Source organism: Leptonotus elevatus, chromosome 2 (genome assembly GCF_054856555.1).
Source record: "Leptonotus elevatus isolate MCC_2025b chromosome 2, RoL_Lele_1.0, whole genome shotgun sequence".
NCBI classification, from domain to species: Eukaryota; Metazoa; Chordata; class Actinopteri; order Syngnathiformes; family Syngnathidae; genus Leptonotus; species Leptonotus elevatus.
This window is the reverse complement of record NC_141240.1, coordinates 7,467,307-7,485,786: the sequence shown is the minus strand read 5'-3', so window position 1 is coordinate 7,485,786 and position 18,480 is coordinate 7,467,307.

Below are 18,480 nucleotides of genomic sequence, written 5' to 3'. Positions count from 1 at the left end.
ACAACAAAAAATGTAAATGTCTCAATAACTCATCATGGGCCCTTGAGCATCAATTACAGCTTGACAACGACGTCTGACTCATTGTCTGCTGAGGCATGGCATCCCACTCTTCTTGATGTACAGCCCTCAGGTCATTGAGGTTCTGGGGTGCAGAGTTTAAAGCCTCTACATGGCTTAGCTTAGCTTAGCTGATCCCACAGGTTTTCAATACGATTCAGTTCTGGATAAAGTGCAGGCCATTCTATTTGAGGTAGTCTCCAACAGCCGTTCCCTGATGATGCAACCTCCAAGAGCTGGAGCATTGTCGTTTTTGAATTTTGCCGTTAAGTTCCTGGTTAGAGAACAGCAACTTGTGCATAACGTCTTGAAACATTTAACAGTTGGACATGTGCATTCAAAAGCTTAAAGAAGGTCACATTAAGTTCACCTGTAAAGTTTTTAATGCATTTTAGGCTCGTCCTGAAATTTCACCTGAAAACTATCAAAAGCAAAAAAGTATGTAATTTGTGTTCGGTAGTAGACTCGAGGTGCATTCACTGAACACTTGCACAGTACACACATATAAAAAAACTCATTCAATGCATCAAACAGAAATAACTAGTACGTGAGCACATTGCAGGGGTTACGCGGAAAACATTTTCATGATTTATTTCCTCTGTCACAGATAGGCCAAAATCAGAACAGCCACATGCCAACTTAAATGTCTTTTTTTTAAATCTCAGATAGATAACTGATGAAAAAATAAAACTGCTATAGTGTGTCTGAATATTATTCTTGTTCAGTTTTAACAAACACTGACGAATGCAAACACTTTTTTTGTGCAAAACCTTGTTTATAAAAGTGCAAATAGAAATAAAACACAAAAATATGTATTTTTTAAATGAAGAAAAATGTAGTAATTATGCATTGCTTTCACACAATGTCATCAATGCAGTGAGGGATAGAAATAATTTTGGGGATGAGGGTAACTATTGGTCAATATTAGTGACCTATATTCAATGGAAGCAAATCCCCCCCAAAGCCCTTATCGTTCCAGCGTACCGCCTGTTGCTCTTATTAGAACAAGCCGGGGCATATACGTCACCTGGGCTACGTGCCCGGACATGTTATACAACGTTCAAAAGCTGAGTTCCTGGAGATTTGAATAATGCCCAACATATTAAGATACAATCATATCTGCAGGCTCAGCGAGCATTTAAGTCCAGGGCTTAAAGTAAAAAAAAATCCTGAGCCTTTCCGGGGAGCGGTGGTGCAGTGTCTAATGTACCAATTCGTTGTTCGACCGACATCAAGACAATTCGTCGCCATGGAAGGACTGGGTATTTGGGAAACTCATGAAATTCCCGATGGCCAGTCCTCCCCCAAGTGTCAGGTCATCTCTTTCATTATCCATTATATTATGTATAAGTACAGTATAGCACTGCGGGTTGCAGTCCTCTCTAGTGCTGCAGCTATCGAATACTTTGGTATTCAAATATCCTATGGAAAATTCTATTGCATAATCAGGTATTTGGATACAAATAATATGTTCACGTGGTGAAAGAACAATTATGAGTAAAGAAGACATTAATAATATATTTCCACTTACTAATGATCGACCAACTTTTATTTCTAGATAATTAACTTTTTTTTTTTTTACTTCAATTTAACATTATTTTCCTCTCTAGAAAGTTTCCTCTCTAGAAAGTTAGCCAAATGGATTTTGAAATGACATTCCGTTAAATATTAGGCAACCTCCCTCTCTACCCACTCTTAAAACACATCTTTGTTCTTTGGCGTTTGACTCATCATTGTTTCAATGTTTTATGGGGCCTGCTGTATTTATTTATTTATTTTATTGATTTATTTAATTGAGCCAGTCTGCTAAAGACGCGCCTGTTGTCTGTTAAGAAATTATTGCAAACTTGACCACACATGTACTCAGTACTTACATGCACACACACCTACACAAACAAGTAAACTGTGTTCCAACTTTGCTGTTCTTCCCACCCCCCTGTAGAGTTGGAACACCCATGTAACCAGGGACCGCCCTAAAGAAATAAAAAAAAGAGGGCTTGGCAGAGTATGTTTCAGAGCGGTAGGAGGTTGTAACTGAGGCCCACCCTCTGCCCGTTCTCCTCGCTAGCTTGTGAAAATGTACAAGGTGTCTTCTCTCCTTCATTGTGTTGTAATTTCTATGAATGTCAGCTTATTGAACCTGACAAATATAGTTACATCATTATTCACAAACCTGTTGAAAACACTGTGAAAAAGAACTTGTTGCAACATGGCCCTGGCTGATCTTTTATACTCTGCTACCACCTACCAGAAGCTGTATCAAAGCCTTCTGTATGCTCTAGCATAAAAAAAAACATTAAAAAAAAAACGTATAAATATTTTTGGGGGAGTGAAGAACAAAGTATTAAAAAACGTATTAATACCAGTGACGAGCGGTCATAATAAGCTATAAATTCAGTGCATGCCCAAGCACTTCAATAAAATCATGTGTCCTCTATTATACAATACCCTAGTTCTACTGTTTTGGTTTTAAATTTCGGTATAATTTGTCCTGTTTTCCTCGCGGAGAGAGCTGAAAAGCCGACAGCTTGTTTTGCGCATGCGCAATGAGAAATCAAGTTGTGTTAGTTCCGAGAGGTTGTTTCTGTACGTGCGTCTTTTAAATGTAAAAAAAGCTGGCAGTAAAGCAGCTTATCTGAAAACGCGCATGCGCATAATTGGCTTACTTGACTTGTTCTGCGATAAACAGTCAGGGGTTCAGTTCATCGCCGAGTCACAATGAGTGCCGTTTTCCTGGAGAACTTTTGAGGAAAAGAAGAATATAATTTCAAGTGGTCGTCCTACTCCTTAAGTAGTCATCACAAAAACGGGGAAGAATTCCATCCGTTATTTTCAAGCCAGGACGTACGAGAAACATAAATGGCTTTCTGGCTGTCACTGTCGGTGGTTAGCAAACTTGATTGTTGGTTGAAATCGCTTGTGGCTCCCTCCGCTGCGATGTAATTACATACAATACACGAGCCAGTTCCAAATACTGTAAATTCCAACTTATTGGCAAATTTGTGCGCATGTGATTGTGTAATTTCACTCACCACGGAGCTGGTTACATTACAGTGTGGGGGCATCAACCTGCGTTAGTCCTGAATATTATCGCTTTAATTTTATACCTACACAGTGGTATTGTGGTGCTCGTTGACATAATTCCCCCACGTAACTAATGTTTGTTGAGTGTGTTCCCGTTATGGCGGCGGTAGTCACCACAGTATAAAATAATGATTGAAAAATATTTAATACAATTAATAATAACAATACCCCAAATTTGTTCCGTTCGCACCCTTGCGGACGCTTGAATATGTGTCACTCCAGCATGCCCACTCTAAAAGGTCACCGCTCGCCACTGATTTTTACGTTTTTGGGTTTGAATGAATTAATGTTCAAATTGATTAACTTTATTATTTGCAAATGCTTCTTCACTTTGCATTTGACATTTCTAATGTCAACTTAACCAACAGATAGTGACAGAAATTCAATCATGTTATGATATTGGATATGCTGACAAAGTATGGATTGTCACAAAGTTTGATGGAAAAAGCAAAGAACTGTGGCCAGCTCCTGGTAACACACGCCCGCATTCAGGCACACACTTTGAAATCATTAAATTAGGCAGCCAGTAAGTCTAAGCATTACTTCCCTTTCACCTTTCTGTTCCACTTTTCCTCAGTGACCCTTTTCTTGGTCCAGAATGTTTGGAGGTTTTCCTCTTTTCTCATGTCAAGTAATCTCAAATATACATTGTATTTGGTCATCCCATCTTCTCTCGATCGTCATTCGAACTTTAACATGAAGCTACAGTAGGCCTATATCCAATCCATGTGGTGTGACTTGTTCTGCCAAACATTATGTTTGTGACCCAGAATATTGATCCCTTTAATCAACAATTAAGCAGGAGCTCCAGGCTTTTTGCTGTGCAAACATGCTGCAGTTCACAGGTTGGAACCCTTCATAATAACTTTAGTACCAGCACTTGTACTCTTGGGTAATCAATGTGATTATTATTTATACAGTGCTCAGGCCCCAGAGGACACTCAAACTTGCACAAATTTTCACATAAAACACAATCAGTTCAGCTCACATGGGGATGGTCAGGCACTTTCAGACACACATACACACTACAAAGGTACGGTGCAGGTGTCTCTGTCGACTTCAGAGGTAATTACAAGTGCCAAAGAGGAAAATGAGGACAAACCCAGTATGACGCTGCAGGCAGTGCTATCACAGGCCTGCAGACAAAACCAATAAATATCTAAATATAAATATATTTTTGTGCTCTATAATCGAGCAACAGGTCCACCACGTTGGATTTCTCTGCTTAACTCATATTCCACTAACACAATCTTTTTTTTTTTTTGGGGGGGGGGGGGGGGGGGGCTTGACCTCCCCTTTAACTTTCTAATGAAAAATATATGTGGCAAAGGGGAATTTTTTCCTACACAGGGAGGGGGGAAATAATTGTTTAAAAAAAATACCCGGTTATGTGTGGATAAGGCCTCAGACAGACCGAAGGTCAACACAGGAGGTGAAGGACAGAATAAAATATTTTTCTTTCGACATTTTTTATTTGCAACACCAGGGTTTTGTGTTTTATGTATGCATGCAGGTACATGGTATTCTCCAAGTTGAGGAAATGCCCTCAGTGCCCACAGGGTACAGGAATGCGAGGGTGGAGGTGATTGATGTTTCTGTTTCTGCCACACATCACTCCTGCTTGCCTTGCAGCAATGCCAGCCAGTGTGGCTGACAGAACCAGATCCACTGCTCAGTGTGCTCTGTCCCCGTTGATTCATTCCCCCTCCATCTTTGCCTTTGATTCATGGCCTCAACCCAAAACAGCTGTGTGTGTGTACTTGTACATACTACATTGTGAGGACCGAAATTAGATTTTAACCAACAGAATGAGGACAATTTGGCCGGTCCTCACAACTCAAGAGACTTGGTTTTAGAGTTTTAGTTTGAATTATATTTTAGTTGAGGTTAGGGTAACGGTTCGGGTTAGACAATCAATTGCGATGGTTAATGTTAGGGTTAGTGTAAGGGGGCTAGGAAATGTATTTAGTCAATGGATGGTCTCACATTTAAATAAATACAAAAATGTGTGTGTGAGCGTGCGTGCGTTGCGGGCAGTGGCTTTCAGACTTAGGCCTTCACTCAAAAGGATTTATTTGCCACCTACAGTGACCATATCCAGAGGCGATTCTAGGATCAGAGGTTTAGGGGTGTTATAAAGACGTTTAGGGCTGCTTGGGTGCTACAAAGGAGCGTGGGGTTGTGAGGGTATGTAATAGGTAGATTGTCGTGGTTTGGGGGTACTTCCCGCTCCAAAAATTGCATGGGAAGTCAGTGAGTAAACCGAATCTAATAAAAGTTATGCAAAGGATAAAAGGACTTAAAATATAATAAATAACATATCACAACCCACATTTTTTGGGAAGGGTACTCATATATATATATATATATATATATATATATATATATATATATATATATATATATATATATATATATATATATATATATATATCACACACACAGCTCTTCAACATACGCATTGACAGTATGCCAGTATGACAGTACCCCCAGTTTACAGTGAGAATGAACAAAAATGGACCTTGGACTTGTTTTTGAAATTTTCTTTTAAATTAAACACACAACATATAAATTATATTAACATACATTCACTTAATACATAATGTTTGTTTTTTGACTATACTTGTCTGCACTATGTATTAATATACTCATCAAAAAACAAATGTGCTTGAATCTACAAAATAATAACAATGCATGTACAAGTCTATAGGTGAAGTCCAGACACATCATATAAAACATATGAACAAAGCAAATTGACTTTAGCACTGTTTGTGTCTGCCTTTTTACAAATATTTCAAAATTGAGCTTTTGTTTGCTGAAAAACAATCTTATGTCCATGACTTACTTCATGAGGCTACTTTTTTTTCTGTGCAGACAGGCACACCAGTGACGTGCGGTCAAGGCAGGCAAGGTAGGCACTGCCTTCCCCAGGCTAAAATGAAAGTTGAAACTGTTTGGCTTTTTCTATTTATTTTAATTATTTCTTTAATTTCAGAAAGCCTACACTCCCTATATCATGATAAGAGGTGCGTTGGAGAGGGTGGACCCAAATGAGGGGAGGCATAGACTGGAAGAGACAAGAATTGTGAACAAAGTGAGAAACTTTATTAAAACTTAGAGGGACCGGTGAGAGGACGAGGACTGGAGAAAACGTGACTGGACAGGGTGAGAGGACAAGGACTGGAGAAGACGTGACTGGACAGGGTGTGTTGAGCCGCATTATGTAATAAGTTATTACATTTTGAGAAGATTATTACAAAATGCACTTGCAACTTTTTTATTTTCTAGGAAATGTAACAACATGGTGCATTATGTAATAATACCTATTATTGTTGTTTGTTAAACAATGAATTTATACAAGAGTGACTTTTTATTGTTTTTTTATGCAATTTCCCTTAGAGCTATGTAGCTCAATAAATCTATGTATGACAGAACACGTTTGGAATTATATAGGCCAATAACTTGTGGCCAAATTCAAAGCTCTACATGGTCTGTCACTCAGCCAGGGAGGGGAGTTCGGGCTGTAATCTGATTGGCAGATGCATCAGTTCTACAAGGATCATGCACTGCTTGCATGCTTAATTGAGACAGCCAATAGAGTTCAACATGATGCCAGGTATGAAAAAACTGTGTCAAATATTATCTGTGTCATTGAATATATGGAAGTATAAAGACATGCATTAACCTGTCTACTTGCACCGGCCCGCCCGCGGACAAAAAAAAGGCACAAAATGCAGTTTAGTTTTGGGAGTTAAACATTTTCCCTCTTTTGTCACCCTTGTAGGTCTGCTAATTATGACCCTGACCTGCACCCTGCTGGGGCTCACTGTAAGCCATGGACAAAAGCAAGCAATGACCGAGGAAATGTATATTCAAGAGTGCTCAATGAGGATCTTAAAGAAGTTTTAGGCTGGAGGTCTCCATTTGAAGTATACTATGGAAGAAAAAGCAACAGCATAAGGCATCCTTTATGCGGTTCTCCATCTGCTGTTCGTAAGGAGTCTGTGAGGAATCTACATTCAACTTTACCATCCTTGAGACATCGAGAAAAATTTGATACTAAACGAAAAAGGGTGAGAAGAATGGCACGGAAGGCCTCTGAGCACTGTGCTAAACTAATGATCAAGCGTGCATTCAAACAAAACCTATAACAACACTACAATGTTAAGGACGCTGTTTTGGTCAGAATGAGGGATGGTGCCCATCGAGTCTCCAAAAAGTATCACGTAAGGCGTGGTACAATTGTGAAAAAAAATCGAAAGCTCTCAAAATACAAAGTGAGTTTTAGGGACCCAAAGACCCTCCAACAAACACAAAAATGGTTCTTCGTATCGGATATAACTAGTGCTACCCGGCTGCGAAAAAAGACACACTCTAAAAAACCCAAGACAGCACCATCAAGGAGAGGCCTAAACCCACTTTTGTTTCAGTACACACACACAGACAGACTAGAGGAATTTATGTCCATGGAGTTAAGCATTCGCTATGACCCTGACCCAGATGGAAATTGTCAGTTTGCAGCCATGGCTGACCAGCTATCCACCCTTGGAATATTTAGATCACCAGAAAGCTTAAGAGATGAAATTGTCCAAGACCTCAGGAATTATCCATACAATGGAAATGGAACACTCTTGTTCAACTTTGTCGAGGGCAATGACTGGGATGGATACTTGGAAAGAATGGCCCGAACTGGAACCTATGGTGACCACATTACATTGCAAAGAGCATCTGAAAATTTCCAGGTCCAGTTTCTTGTAATTTCCTCTCTGGGAATCAATGCCTCAACTATTGTGTCAGAGTCAAACATATATTGTCACAACAATCCAGTGCTAGTACTTGGTCATGTGGCAGAGGGGCATGGAGAACATTATCTGAGTTTGGAGGGACCAGTCACACCATTTATAGAGCATGTTTTGGATGCTCAAGCAGGACAGTTATATGACAACAACACACTTTCACCACTGCAGCCTGCCTCACCAGATGAGTCTGACCCACCAGATGAGTCAGACCCACCTAACCAGCCTGCCTCACCAGATGAGTCTGACCCACCAATCCAGCCTGCCTCACCAGATGAGTCTGACCCACCAATCCAGCCTGCCTCACCAGATGAGTCTGACCCACCTATCCAGCCTGCCTCACCAGATGAGTCTGACCCACCTATCCAGCCTGCCTCACCAGATGAGTCTGACCCACCTATCCAGCCTGCCTCACCAGATGAGTCTGACCCACCAATCCAGCCTGACTCACTAGATGAGTGTGACCCACCTATCCAGCCTGATGAGCCTGAGGACCCTGTTCTGACTACACCCCCTGTTCAGCCTGTCCTACCAACTGAAATGTTTCAGTCTATTATCAAAATGACCCTTGAGGATGACATGTCAATGCTTGGGATGTTTAACAGAGTGTCTAAACATTTTAAAGACATTGCAGATCGATTCCATCCATCAATCTATCTAAGGGAAACATTAAGCCGAAGCCTTGGGTTGGTCGTCTTTGGAAAGCACACAATTAGTGTACACAGGTTGTACAAAGCAGCAAGGCGCTTTGGTGGTGTGGCATTAAAACTCAAGGAGCTGTTTGGGAAACATTCCAAGTGGTTTATGGCTTGGCTGGTAATTAGACATATTAGACATGGACAATTTGAAATTACGGATACATTTTGGAAATATAAATTTTGTTGTTTGTTTAGCCTTTTGAGGCAATTTCATATTTGTTTAAAATTAATCTTAGTGGAGAAATGTGCTGGTCACAGCAGCTCTCTAAACAAGCAGAACTTACATTGGTTCATTATTATTTTAAATTGGCCGCAAGCCTGTATGTGTTGGTTGCATTTATTTTTGTTTAAAGGTTCTATAAATGCATAAATAAAGCTGTTCTTTACCTATTCATCAGTGTTTCTATTTTGTATGTGCATATGTTAATGTTTACGAATGGATTAAATTTTGATACCCACAGTTTTGTTCTGTATTATGAGAAGCATTATAAGGTTTGTTTATGTTTATAACTATTCTTGATGTGGTTTTGGTATCCAATAAAAAAAATCTGGAATTTACAGAATATTCTCTGCAAATGCAACCTTTGAATAGTGTACTGATAGTAATTGCTAAGTACTGCTACTAGGCTAATACAGTGATACTAATAATAGGCTTAACTTTTACAAATACTTTAAAGTAAAATAAAATACGATTAACAAACAAATAAACAATAATTTAGAATTGTTATTACGTAATGCACCATGTTATTACATTTTCTAGAGAATAAAAAAGTTGCAAGTGCATTTTGTAATAATCTTCTCAAAATTTAGTAACTTATTACATAATGCGGCAACATTTATTACAAAATGCATTGGGGCAGTTTATTACAAAATGCGGCAGTTTATTACAAAATGCGGCTTTAATACAAAATGAAATGAAAAAGTTATTACATTTTGGACGTTTATTACAAAATGCACCGTTATTACAAAATGCGGCTCAACAGGGTGTGGGGACGAAGACTGGACATGGTGTGACTGGACTGGGCATGAGGAGACTGGCTGCCATGACTGGACTGGGGCGAGTGGAGACTGGCTGCCATGACTGGACAGAGCGAGTGGAGGCTGGCTGCCATGACCGGACTGAGCGAGAGGAGGCTGGCGGCGGCCTTCCTACTCGTCGCGGCGTAGCCCTCGTCTACTCATTGCCGGCGACGGCCGGCTGCCATAACTGGACTGAGCGAGAAAGGGGGCTGGCTTGACTGTAGCTGGCAGAACGTGAAGAACCTTGCAGGAACGTGGAGAACTACAAAGTGACGTGAGATAAACTTGGGCTTGGCTTGAACGAAAGTACACACGCACGGATTCCAGACGAACTGCGACAATGACACCTTACATAGACAATGATCCCACACCGACTAGACAAACACAACAGACTAAATACACCAACACTAATGAGACACACCTGGGGAACACAATAGGAAGAGGGCACTGATTGGTCAAACCCACTGGGAAGACAAACACCAATCACAAAAAGACACAACAAACACACCAAAGTAAACTAAACCCTAACCCGTACAAAACCAAAACGTGACAGTACCCCCCAACCAAGGGACGGCTCCCAGACCGCCCTAAACAAAAACTAGCCAAAACGGGGAGGGCGAAGATGTGCACGAAGGCGTGAACACTGCCTTTAGACAGAGCCAGTGTCGGAAGTCATTAAAGGGCTGAAGACGGCCTGACAAAGCGCCAACAGACCCGGATCAGGGGGTGGCCACAGGGAATGCGGCGGCAAGGGCTAGATCCGCCTTTGAGTGTGGCGCTTGCCGCTGGGTCTGAGGGCGGTTGCAGTGGCGGCGCCTGAAGGAAATCCGAGGACAGCCACTGTGCTCGTGCTGCCTGGGCTTGAATGCTGGCTTTGAGACGGCGGCAGAGACAAAGAGGCCGGAGGCTGCAGCAGCGGCAGAGACGAAGAGGCCGGGGACTGCAGCAGCGGCAGAGACGAAGAAGCCGGGGGCTCGAGCAGCGGCAGAGATGAAGAGGCTGAGAGCTGCGGCCGGGACGAAGAAACTTGAGGCTGTAGCAGCGGCGAGAGAGCCAGGGACTGCGGCAGCGGCAGAGACAAAGAAACTTGAGGCTGCGGCAGCAGCAAAGATGAAGAAAATTGAGACTGCGGCAGCGGCGGGGACAAGGAAACTTGGGACTGCGGCAGCGGCGGAGACGAAGAGACTTGAGGCTGCTGCAGAGGCGAAAGGGCCAGGGGCTGCTGCAGCGGTAGAGGCGAGTGAGCCAGGGACTGTGGCAGCGGCACAGGCGAGAGAGCCAGGGGCTGCGGCAGCGGCAGAGACAAAGAAACTTGAGGCTGCGGCAGCAGCAAAGATGAAGAAAATTGAGACTGCGGCGGGGACAAGGATACTTGGGACTGCGGCAGCGGCGGAGGCGAAGAGACTTGAGGCTGCTGCAGAAGCGAAAGGGCCAGGGGCTGCAGCAGCGGTAGAGGCGAGTGAGCCAGGGACTGTGGCAGCGGCACAGGCGAGAGAGCCAGGGGCTGCGGCAGAGACAAAGAAACTTGAGGCTGCGGCAGAGACGAATAAACTTGAGGTTGCGGCGAAGAAACTTGAGGCTGCGGCAGCGACGGAGAGACTTGAGGCTGCTGCAGCGGCAGAGACGATGAGACTTGAGGCTGCTGGTGAAAGGTCCAGGGGCAGCGGCACAGGCAAGGGAGCCAGGGGCTGCAGCAGCACAGGCGAAGTGGCCAGGAGCTGTCGGGGATCCGGGACGGGAACCTGGAGCTCTCGAGGAGCTGGGACGTGGAGTTAGAGCTGCTGAGGAGCCGGGACGGGGACTCTGGCCTGCCGAGGAGCCGGGACGGGGACTTGAGGCTGCAGAGGAGCCGGGACGGGGACTTGAGGCTGCAGAGGAGCCGGGACGGGGACTTGAGGCTGCAGAGGAGCCGGGACGGGGACTTGAGGCTGCCGAGGAGCCAGGACGGAAACTTGAGATGTGCCGAGGAGCCGGTACGGTCCATATGACTCCAGCTGGGTACTTGGTTGGTGGGATCATTCTGTCATGATAAGGGGTGCGTTGGAGAGGGTGGACCCAAATGCGGCAAGACATAGACCGGAAGAGACAAGAATTATAAACAAAGTGAGAATTTTTATTAAAACTTGTAGGGACCGGTGAGAGGACAAGGACTGGAGAAGACGTGACTGGACAGTGTGTGGGACGAAGACTGGAGAAGACGTGACTGGACTGGTTGTGGGGACGAAGACTGGACATGGCGTGACTGGACTGGGCGTGAGGAGACTGGCTGCCATGAATGGATGGAGCAAGTGGAGACTGGCTGCCATGACTGGACTGAGCGAGTGGAGGCTGGCTGCCTTGACTGGACTGAGCGAGTGGAGGCTGGCTGCCATGACTGGACTGAGCGTGTGGGGGCTGGCTTGACTGTAGCTGGCAGAACGTGGAGAACCTTGCAGGAATGTGGAGAACCTTGCAGGAACGTGGAAAACCTTGCAGGAACGTGGAGAACTTTGCAGGAATGTGGAGAACTTTGCAGGAACGTGGAGAACTACAAGGTGAAGTGAGATAAACTCGGACTTGGCTTGAACAAAAAAACATACGCACGAATTCCAGATAAACTGCGACAATGGCACCTGACATAGACAATGATCCCACGTAACTCTATGGTTGACACAGAAGAAGACACAGTATATATAAAAATATATAAAAAAAATAAATATATATATAAACTGTAAAATTTTGGGGATTCACTTTGGGTTGCTTTAACCCCCCACCCCCCCCCCAAAAAAGGCTAAATACGCATCTGACCATATCAACATTGCTATCAAAAGAGAAAGGTGTTAATTTTTAACTGTAGATTTTTGACACAATTAGGGGAATGAAGTTTAGCCGTAGCAAGACGGAGTATATGTGTGTAAATGGGAGGAACCCAAGTGGAAGAGTGAGGTTACAGGGAAAAGAGACCAAGAAGGTGGAGGAGTTTAATTAATTTGGGTCAACAGTCCAGAGCAATGAAGAGTGTGGAAAATAAGTGAAGAAGCATGTGCAGGCAGGCTAGAAAGGGTGGAGAAAAGTGTCAGGAGTGATGTGTGATAGAAGAGTTTCAGCTAAAATGAAAGGAAAGGTTTATAAAACTGTGGTGAGACCAGCAATGTTGTTTGGTCTGGAGACAACGCCACTGAGGAAATGACAGGAGGCAGAGCTGGAGGTAGCAGAGATGAAGATGCTGAGGTTCTCTTTGGGAGTGACTAGGATTCAGAATCAGGAATGAGTACATCAGAGGGTCAGCATCAGAGGCTTTGGAGATCAAGTCAGAGAGGCCTAACTGAGATGGTTTGGACATGTCCAGAGGAGAGATAGTGAGTATATTGGCAGAAGGATGCTGAGTTTCCAAATACCACGCAGAGGAAGATCAAAGAGGAGGTTTATGGATGTAATTAAAGAGGACATGAAGGAAGTTGGTGTGAGAGCAGAGGATGCAGAGGACAGGGTTAGATGGAGGCAACTGATTTGCTGTGGCGACCCCTGAAGGGAAAAGCTGAAAGGAAAAGAAGAAGATTTTTGACACACATATTCATTAGGTTGTTAGCAATTATCATTTGGGAAGCATGATGGCTCTTTAGCGAGATGCATCTGTTTACCTCACATTCCTTGCGCTAGTGATGAAGATGGCAAAGAGGGGAGAGGCGGCCACATGCAGAGTCGACACCTGACTAATTACATGCAGCTATTCAAACGACGGTCTCCTTTGGTTCACTTGCTGACAACCACCTGCTGAGCGTGCTCACAGAGTAGCACCGTAGCATGTCTATGCAAATTGGCAAATACCTTTAAAAAAATAACGTACCTTAAATAATGCCACATACAACAACCATTAATCCATGTTTATTTATTTAATTTTAATTTTATTTTGCTTATCCTGAGTCGTCGGAGTGCAGATTTAGAAGTGAAGCACAGACTTCCCTCTCCCCAGCCACTTCGTCCAGCCATCACATATAGATGCACGATCGAGGGTGCAAGGCAGTCTCCAATTGCCCATGTCATATGCGCTGCCGACTGCATCATCCTCAAGGGGAGATCTTGCACAACGCACTTTGTGCACGCCAATCTCATCTCCCGGAACCCAGCAAATCACTTTTGTTCCGCAGTGTTAAACGTGATCGTCCACTTGCTTTTAATTCTACCAGTGCAAAGTCTAGGAAAATACCAAAAGATAGAAAACTACTCCACTAAGGCGCACACTTAGACTGGCTTTGTATTAGACTTGCGCTGGGCACGAAAAGAGGGCCCTTAGAGACGTGCCACTCCTCTTCAGCATACTAACCCTAACTTAATGAGGTGGCTTGGGCATCTGGTTAGGATGCCTCCTGAACGCCTTGGTGAGGTGTTCCGGGCATGTCTCACTGGGAGGAGGTCCCGTGGAGGACCAAGGGCACGCTGCAGAGACTGTTATGTCTTCAGGCTGGCCTGGGAGTGCCTTGGAATACCCTTGGAAGAGTTGGAAGAACTGGCTGGGGAGAGGGATGTCTTGACTTCTCTTTTCAAACCACTGCCTCCGATGGATATATTAAAGAGATCTCCCTGTCCAGGAGAGCTATTTTTCCACTCATAAACTCTCATTATATATATTTATTTATATATATAGACATGTTATTCCTTTTATTTTGGAGAAATCTGTGAATAACTAATTAAAAGTCACCCGTTTCTAATCTCCAATTTTGCGACACCTCCATCCCTCTTGACGTCTGGCTGGGAGTCAGAGCAGGAACAGGACACAATTTGTCCATTCAAAATCATTGTACATACATCACTAATAATTTCCAAAAACGGTGATCAATTGGCACCAAAATGTAATTGGACATCTCTACTTATACCCACTTCAATATCACAAGGATTAGCCTCTCCATGTCTGATTTATAAAGAGAATGAGGAAATGAGCATCCCTAAGATATGAACACAATGAGTGATGAAAGGCTTTTCGTAAGATGAATTGTTCAAAGGTCATTATTACTAATTAGGGTTAGAATTGTCATTAACTTTGCACTTTATCTAAAACTGGATTTCTCTGGCCTTTTTTGGGGGGGGGGGGCTTTCTCTGGCCTTTTGTGACACAAAATCATCAATTACATCATGATACGAAATGTGTTGTGCAGTTGTATGATTGATGCTGATGATGGAAAGTCTATAGAAATGTTCGTATGACACGGCGGAACTCAAGTATGTTTTAATAAGCTTCAGCTTTGAAAAACTCTCTGCTTCAGCCACTGTTACTGGAAAGATAAAACCAATTCTGAGTGCACTCCACAGATTGGGATTGATTTCCGCGAGCTCTTTCTCATGAATTAAAGTCAGCAGCTCAAGCAGAATCATGGACTTTGATGGGAGGTCAGAGAAGTTCTTCAGGTCTTGCACAAGCTCCTTGCCATCCACGTCTGAGTGTCCCTTAGTGCAGTGCAGTGTAGTTTCTCAAATTAGCTCGTCTGTGAGGTTTCCGAAAATTAGCGAGCACTTCAAACTTCTCTCTGCAATGTGAAAAATCTTTCCTGAACAGCAGAAGCTGCAGCCTCAACAACTACACTGAAAAATGTGACCTCCAGCTTCTTCAGTGCATCACTTAAAGGCTCATCAAATGCCTCATATGAGAAGTGACACTTTGTGGACCTCCGTCTCTTCTGTTGCAGAACAGCCTCAAAATTAATTTGTTCACATATATCCTTAGCTGATATCTGTGCTGTCACAAAACCTGTAGCTCAGAAGATCTTTCTCTATCCGACTGAGAAGACTGACCACCTGCATGCTGGGTGACTGCATCAGCTTGCTCACACGGTGTATCGATATGTCGTACCACACCACTGTACAGATGCAGGAGCGGCAGGATCCCATGTCCTCCGACAAGGACCTTAACGATGGGATCTTTAGTGTGATCTCCCACCCCAATCAGTGCCGCTCTCACAGAAGCTGCCAGATATCTCAGGGGCTCAATATTCTTCACTTTTCTTTCGCACCTTGTGTCAGTCCACATCTTCTAAGTGATGCCCACGTATTTTCAGTATGGACCATCTCTGAGTGGAGGATGAAAACTGGGTGAAAAGCTTGGATCAAATTGTGCCATAACCCCTTTGAGGAAATTGCCATTAGATGACATGAACAATGTTTCTGTACTCCCCCATAGTGCTAGATTTCTCACTGCCAGACCGCACAATTGCAATCAAAAGGGTGACTATTGCTCTCCATCTCATGCCTCTCGAGTGCCATCGTATGGTTATCAATTGTTTCCCCTTTTATTTTTTATCCTGACTGCCAATTCTTTTCATACTGTCATGGAGGTGAGGTATTCTGGACTGTTGTCATGAGAGGTGAGTAAGGAACTTGCATGTTTCCAGTCTGTCAGGCCTGAGCCCTTGTGCAGTATTTGAAAATGTATTACACAACGCTCTGCCTTTTGAAATGTGATAATATGATTTGTTTTTGTTTTTTTACTTTCGACCACTCAAAATATTCAGTGGCATTAGACCTAACCATACATATATAGTTTTTATTTATTTATTTATGATGCCCTCTATGTACAATAAAAGCAATAATGTGCTATGAGCAGAAAAACCTATGTGTATATCTTTATTTTAAAAAAATTATAATCAAATTGGAATATTTGATATGATTTGATTTTATCTTTATTTGTCTCGAACAAAAAAATATATATATATATAAACAAAAAGGTTTGGTTCGAGAAGGGGCAGAAAGAAACCAAAGCTTATCTTATCCTACCCCTCCTTACAATCCAAATCATTACCGCTGGCGCTAACAACTTATAAAATAAAATACAAATAAAATCAATAAAAATAAATAAATAAAATTGCATACATATACAGAATGTGCATACACACACACACAAACCAAATATAATTCTGAATAAATAAATTCCCACAACCAAATGAATGAATTATCTCTACACACCAGTCAACTTTCCAGCCCCGCATACATGACTATAAATGACAATTTGTATCTATACTTAAATTTCTTAACATTTTGACACTTTTTCAGTTCAACAGCAAGACCATTCCAGAGCTTTACCCCACAAACTGAGATACACATACTTCTAATACTTGGACGAACAGCAGGATGCCAGCTCAGTGGCCTAGTGGTAGAGTGTCTACCCTGTGATTGTGATGTTGTGGGTTCAATCCCTGGCTGGCAAACAGCATAAACGGCACACCCTCATCCCAATCTTTCCCGGTATTGAAGCAACACTTTCCAAGCATGGACTTAAAAGTCTGATGCCATCTTTCTAGCGCACCCTGTGAGTGTGCGTGCCATCGTCGCGGTCATGCTTTGCAAACTAAAAAAAAAAAAAAACTAAAAAAAACATTACGTTAAAGCTATTGGGAGAGATGTGATAGACGTGGTTTGAGTCCAGGCCATGAGGCAAAATCTAGTGTCCCGCTCCCACCGAAGTCGAGCTGTAGCTTGCCGGTAGCTAGCTCCATCGCAGAAGCGACCCTCCAGCCGCGTCTCGCTTCTCCTGGCGGTCAAAAGGCGGCTTCGCCGTGTCCCCGCCGCCTACGCAGCCTCAGGGGATGAATTTGACGCCAAATGCAAAAAGCTAATATTGCATTTGGCTCAGGCGCTCTGGATCATTCTCCAGATACAAAAAACAAGGAAACAGGTGTTTCTCTGACAAATGCTACTTTGAATTTATGGGAGCATCGTAAATGACTTCGCTGAGCCCAAGGCGGTGCGCAGATGAGCTTCTTGACTGAGTATAGCTACAAATGATTTTTGTTATGAAGTGCAGTTAGTGGGATTCAAATCTATGGCAAATTACTTTATTTATTTTTTTGGTGCTATAGTGAGCTTTTTGCACATGTTCAAACATATTTAAAAGTTGTAAAATAGAATATAATGTATTGGAAGATTTTTGTGGTATTTTTATTGTTAAATATAGATGTCACAATATTAAAATTGGAGTCTCTGCAAAAGTCCTTGGTGACAAGTCACACTTCTCTCCAAAGACTGTGTGCGCGCATGTGTGTGTGTGTGGTGGGGGGGGGGGGGGGGGGGGGGATTAGTGTTGTTGGGGCGGTGGATAGGGGAATTTTTTTTTTGCACCGGGGCCTCTCAGCAACTGGTAAAATACAGAAACATTGATTTATTAACCTCGTAAAAGATGATCTCTGCAAATCCGCAAATACTTTTGAGGGCTGTTTCTCGAGTCCGGATGCTATATCGACGTCTTTTTATCTTCATCAGCAGGTATACGATAAAAAGCAACACCCTTTCTTGTCTATTAGCACAAGCAAGATATGACCATTTTAGAAGATAATCGATTACATACAAGACTATACGCTGTACGTGATTCAATGGATCTGTATGAGGCAAGTGGTTCTTTTGCCATCCACCGTCCGGAGGGGGCGTTCCTATGAGGGATGTGACGTCATGTGCAAATGGTCTATATCAGTAGAGCAATATCCTTCATGAATAGAACATTAACAGGAAGCAAACTGTGGGTGCAGATGTGGAGCAATTGTTGGCACTTTCAGGGGGCGCAGTGCATTCCTAGTGGATTTGGCCCTCAGTCTTTCTATCTTTTGTATACAATCATGTTTCAATTCGATAGATGGATGGATAGATAGATGACTTCATCCTGTGATGGAAATTAGATTTTCTAGCTACATACTAGTTCTTGTTGTAACAAGGGAAATTGGGGGGAGTACAAATTAAGATAATGAAGGCAACCTTTGCAGTTAATTTTAATCCTGCCACATGCACAGATGCCTGCACATACAGGGGCAAAGTTTAGGGTACTGAGATGGAAGACATGAGTGTTACAAGCCATATTGAATTTTGAT